The following is a 5541-nucleotide window of genomic DNA, read 5'->3' as shown; positions in this document are numbered from 1 at the left end:
TGGTTGTAACAATCCTGCTGGCTTCTGATGCTCTGCCTTTACTCTCTGACATACATCACAAACTGCTACACACTCCGCTATATCCTTCTTCATTCCGGTCCACTAGAAAATATCCTTCAAATCCAGATACATCTTGGTATTTCCTGGGTGAATTGAATACGGTGAGTCGTGTGCCTCTTGCAAAATCAACTTCCTGATCTCCGGGTCATTGGGCACATAAACGCGATCTTCAAACCATAAGGTGTCGTGCTCATCCTCACGAAATCCTTTAGCTTTTCCTTTGCTCAGATTCTCCTTTATAGCGGCAATCTCTTTTTCATCTTTCTGAGCTTCCCTGATTTTATCCATCAAGGTTGACTGAATCTCCATTACTGCTACATAACCTCTAAGAACTATTTCCAAACATAGTTCACGAAGATTTTCGGCTAACTCCCTTGGTATTCCTCCCGTCATTAACGTATTGACATGGCTCTTGCGGCTTAATGCGTCAGCTACTACATTAGCCTTTCCGGGGTGATAATGCAATTTCATATCATTATCCTTGATAAGCTCCAACCATCTCCTTTGTCTGAGATTTAACTCCTTCTGGGTGAAAATGTACTTCAAACTCTTATGATCCGTGTACACCTCACAATGATTTCCAATGAGAAAATGTCTCCATGTCTTCAATGCATGCACTACGGCTGCTAACTCCAAATCATGCATAGCATAATTTAACTCATGAGGCTTCGGTTGTCTTGAGGCATATGAAACAACTCTCCCTTCCTGCATAAGCACTGCTCCAAGTCCTCGACGTGAAGCGTCGCAATACACCTCATAATCCTTGGTCTAGTCTGGCAAGATCAACACTGGTGAGGTAACCAAATGTTTCTTCAACTCCTGGAAACTAGCCTCACACTCCTCTGTCCATATGAACTTGGTATCCTTCTTCAACAACTCAGTCATAGGCTTCACAATCTTTGAGAAATTCTCAATAAATCTCCGGTAGTATCCTGCGAGTCCAAGAAAACTCCGGATCTCTCCAACTGTTGTTGGGGCTTCCCACTTGGTCACGGTTTCAACTTTAGTGGGATCTACTGCTATACCTTCTCCTGATATAACGTGTCCGAGGAATCCTACTTCTTTCAACCAAAACTCACATTTGCTGAACTTGGCATATAATTGATGTTCTCTGAGCTTTCCAAGTACCAAACGCAAATGCTCCTTATGTTCCTCTTCATTCTTCGAATAAGCCAGGATATCATCAATGAACACTATGACGAACTTATCCAAAAACTCCATAAACACTTTGTTCATCATGTTCATAAAATAGGCAGGTGCGTTAGTCAGACCAAATGACATAACGGTATACGCGTACAGCCCATACCTGGTGGTAAAAGCTGTCTTCGGAATATCCTATTCTTGAATCTTCAACTGGTGGTATCCTGATCGAAGGTCGATCTTGGAAAATACCTTAGCTCCTTGCAATCGATCAAACAGATCATTGATCATCGGTAGTGGGTACTTGTTCTTGATCGTTACTTCATTCAATCCTCGATAATCTACAACCATCCTTAACGATCCATCCTTCTTCTCCACTAGAAGCACTGGCGATCCCCAAGGTGAAGAACTTGGGCGAATATATCCCTTGTCCAGTAACTCCTTAATCTGCTTCTTAATTTCCACCAAATCCTTTGCTGGCATCCTATATGGTCTCTTTGATATTGGACCTGTGCCTAGCAATAGCTCAATCAAAAACTCAATATCTCTATCCGGTGGCATGCCTGGCAACTCTTCTGGAAATACATCAGGGAAATCCCTTACCACTGGTACTTCCTCCTGCACAACTCCTGTTTAGGCAATTTACTTGAGTCCTCTTTTGGCACATGCCGGGGTACATACTTGATCCTTCTCCCTTCTGGTGTCGTAAGAAAAATTTACTTACTAGCACATTCAATATTCCCTTCATACTTTGATAACCAATCCATGCCTAATATCACATCCAATCCTTGAGATTCCAATACTATTAGGTCTGAGGGAAAAACATAGTTACCAATCCTTAATGGTAACCGATCACACCGTAGAGTAGCCACATATTCTGCTCCGGGCGAGGTTACTAACATGGGTGACCTAAGGGCTTGGGTTGGTAGGTTATACTTATCCACAAATCCCCTGATTCTGATTCTGGACTAGCAACTGCATCAATGTGTTTTGCTGCTGGATCAACTGGGTGAGCTCCGGTGGAAAGGCAAATCCGGGGTCACGTCTAGGAGGCATCTGAGGGTTTAGAAAAGATGAGATATAAGAATAGAGGGGGCCTAAAGAGAAAACACTACCCATATGCACATGAGGAAAAACAAAAAATTCACTTCAATCAATCAAACAAGGGCATACAATCGATCTATCTATTGCAAAAGTGCTCGGACTACTATATTTACATGGTGGACTACTACTACTAATGAGGTGGTCTACTAGAAATATTCTTCGGCTGCAGACTCCATGATATCTGCTCCAGCTTCATCAACATAGTCATCATCGCTACTATCTGGTTCCGAATCGGTGCCGTCGATGATGATGTAGTCTTCCGGTCTAATCTCCTGGGGTTCTTCGTCTTCATCTACTGCCGTAGGGTCTCCCATAAATATTCCAATCTTCTTGATCAGGTCGTCATTCTTCTCCACCAATACTTCAATTTCCTCTTCATAATATTCACGTGTAGCCTTGAGTTCTTCCTCCAGTTCCTTGATTCTAGTCTTAGCCTTCTTCAGATCTATCATGTCGGCGCACATCTAGTTCTCCTGTCGTCGAATGTGTTGGTTTAGCTCCTGGATAAAAGCAGCGATTGATCTATCCTTCCTGGTGCTGATCATCTCCTAGTGTTCATCTCGGCGCCCACAAATCTGGTAGATAGTATCCTTGAGATCCTTGCGGTAGACTTCTCCAATGCGTCCCATGGCAATGTGAGCTGCCATGCTCTTTCCTAGACTCCAAGTTGCTGCATCAAAAGAAAACTCTATGGGCTCACTGACTGGCATGAACGTCCTTCCTGGAACTTGAACTGGAATCATCCAGCGCTCTTCTTCAGGTAAAGTGGCGTTGTAGGTTCCCGTGAAGCTTGGTACTCCTATGTTCAGGTATCTAGTGACTTCCTTCAAGTGACGTCCAAAGGGTGTATCTTCATCCGGTTGCGTGAACTTATTCCTTGCATCTGCCATCCTAAAGAGTAGAAAAGATGAGAGGTCAGAAGAGAGGAGAGTGAATAGTGATCTAGGTCTCTAACTTAGTGGTCGTGTCCTACAGTCAGTTTGTGCTCTGATACCATCTCTGTAGCGACCAGACCTCAAACAGTCTGATATCTGTGCTCCGGTGTCATCCCTGGATCAGTAATGCTGACACCATGCAGTACTTGGAGGATTTATAACAGAGTAGCATTCACACACTTATTACATCGAGTGTCTCAAAAGAGAACTTATTACAATAAATATGGCTTAAGGCCATCTAATAACGATAACAGCGGAAGGCTTGGAAGATAAGTGAGTCCATCAACTCCAACGGCATCACTGAGTATAGAACCACGACCTAAAAACTCCTTAATCGTCGTCTGAAAAGTCTGCAACATTAACGTTGCATCCCGAAAACGGGTCAGCACATGGAATATGCTGGCAAGGTAACACTATATGCATATTTGGCTGGTGGAAAGCTCTATGGTTACAGTTTTGCGTAAAGCCAATTTTTCCCTACTTCAAAGGAATAGAATTTAATTACTATCATGGTGGTTGTTAAACATTGAGAATGGTTGACAGCATTCTCAATCCCAATTAAGCATCAACATTAAAACCCAACAATATTAATTTAGAGTAACATGTTGAGATTCACATGAAAATCCAGGTACTAGATACTCAAGATGTCCATAACCGGGGACACGGCTAAGCATGATTAGTTTATTAAACTCTGCAGAGGTTTGCGCACTTTTCCCCACAAGACTCGATCGCCTCCGTTTGGTTTCTCGCACTACATGGTGTTTGAGAAACGGATGACCGAGACATAGTCTTTCAGAAGCGCTAGCACCTTACGATGGGTAGACCGTACCACCTACATCCCCTACATCTGCTAGTCTACCACTGTAAGAGTTTGCCCGACTTAGTCAACTATGCTAGAGCCCATAATAGCTTGTGGCTGCACATGGAAGTTTCTAGTATGAATAGTCTCATGATCCCTTTGAGCCTGGGTGGCGGTCCAAAACAAAACATGCAAGTCCTGGAATACCCAGGTGCCTCAATCCACCCAGATGTGTGTTTAAGTTGCCACCTTAGATAAACCATTAATTAACAATCTCACATCTATCATGGATATCACTCACCCAATCCACGTCTACTAGCATAGCATGGCATAATAAGCAAATGTAGAAGTAACTCCCAAAGGTTTGATAATAAACAGGTAATAGGTACTACCTCATCTACTTCCCATCCCACAATTTAATTAGATCCTAATCATGCAATGTGTGAGGATTGATCTAATGCAATAAAACTGGGTAGTAGAAAAGGTATGATCAAAGTGTTACTTGCCTTGCCGATGATCCCCGAAACCTAACGATTCGAAGTAATAGGCGGCACACTCCGGGTATTCTATCGCAGACAACAAACAAGCATACAAGTACTCATCTAATGCACGGGTAAAACTCAAATAAGAGATCTAACCAGAAGGTTCAACTTAAGAACTCCGGTTGGCAAAAAGAATCAAATCGAACGAAACAACGAAAGACAAACGGCGAAAGAAAACAACTTCGTTCTAGTAATCTGGATCTAGGGAAAATTTTACAGTAGCAAAATCTTGTTTTAGTTGGTTAAACGGATAGAGGGTTTCGAGACGAATCCCTAGGCGCTTGAATCGCCTGATTCCGATAAACGAGCGAAAAGTTAAACTAAAACGAAAATCGGATCAGGAATCGCGATCAGAAAAATCGCGGATTTAATCCGAGAAAAAGAAAAACGACGAACGCCGAATTTTTTTCTCTTTTTTTAGGCACGGAAATCGCGGCGCGACGAACCTCGGGCGGCGGGATTGTCGTGGGCGGCGGCGGCTCCGGCCGCGCGCGCGGATCGAGGCAGGGCTGATGGGCTGGAGCGGCTCGGGGCGGCGCTATTTAAAGGTTGCCCCCGGGCGGTGTCCCGCTCGGGTATGGCCCGAAGTCGGTTTGTTTTTTTAATTATTCCGCTCGGAATAAAAATAAAAAGAAATACTAAACGGACTCCAAAAATTCCGAAATAAATTTTCACGGGCTTCTAAAATCAAGCCGCACAAGGTGAACATTTATTTGGGCCCTAAATGCAATTTTGAAAAAATGCACTTTATCCTATATTCAAATAAAACACCGAAAAACTCCGAAATAAAATCTTATTTGATTTTATTATTAAATCCTCAATATTTCTTTATTTTGGGAAAGTCATTTTATTCCCTCTCTCATATTTTTGTAATAGAAATAATTGATGATAAAATAAATAAAATCAAATGATCCTATTCTCAAAATTTGAGAGAACTCAAATATGAAAATAACGAAATCCC

The sequence above is a fragment of the Triticum urartu genome, chromosome 3A, assembly GCF_056163025.1.
Source record: "Triticum urartu cultivar PI428250 chromosome 3A, HENAU_Tu73, whole genome shotgun sequence".
Lineage (NCBI taxonomy): Eukaryota > Viridiplantae > Streptophyta > Magnoliopsida > Poales > Poaceae > Triticum > Triticum urartu.
This window is presented reverse-complemented; position numbering follows the sequence as displayed.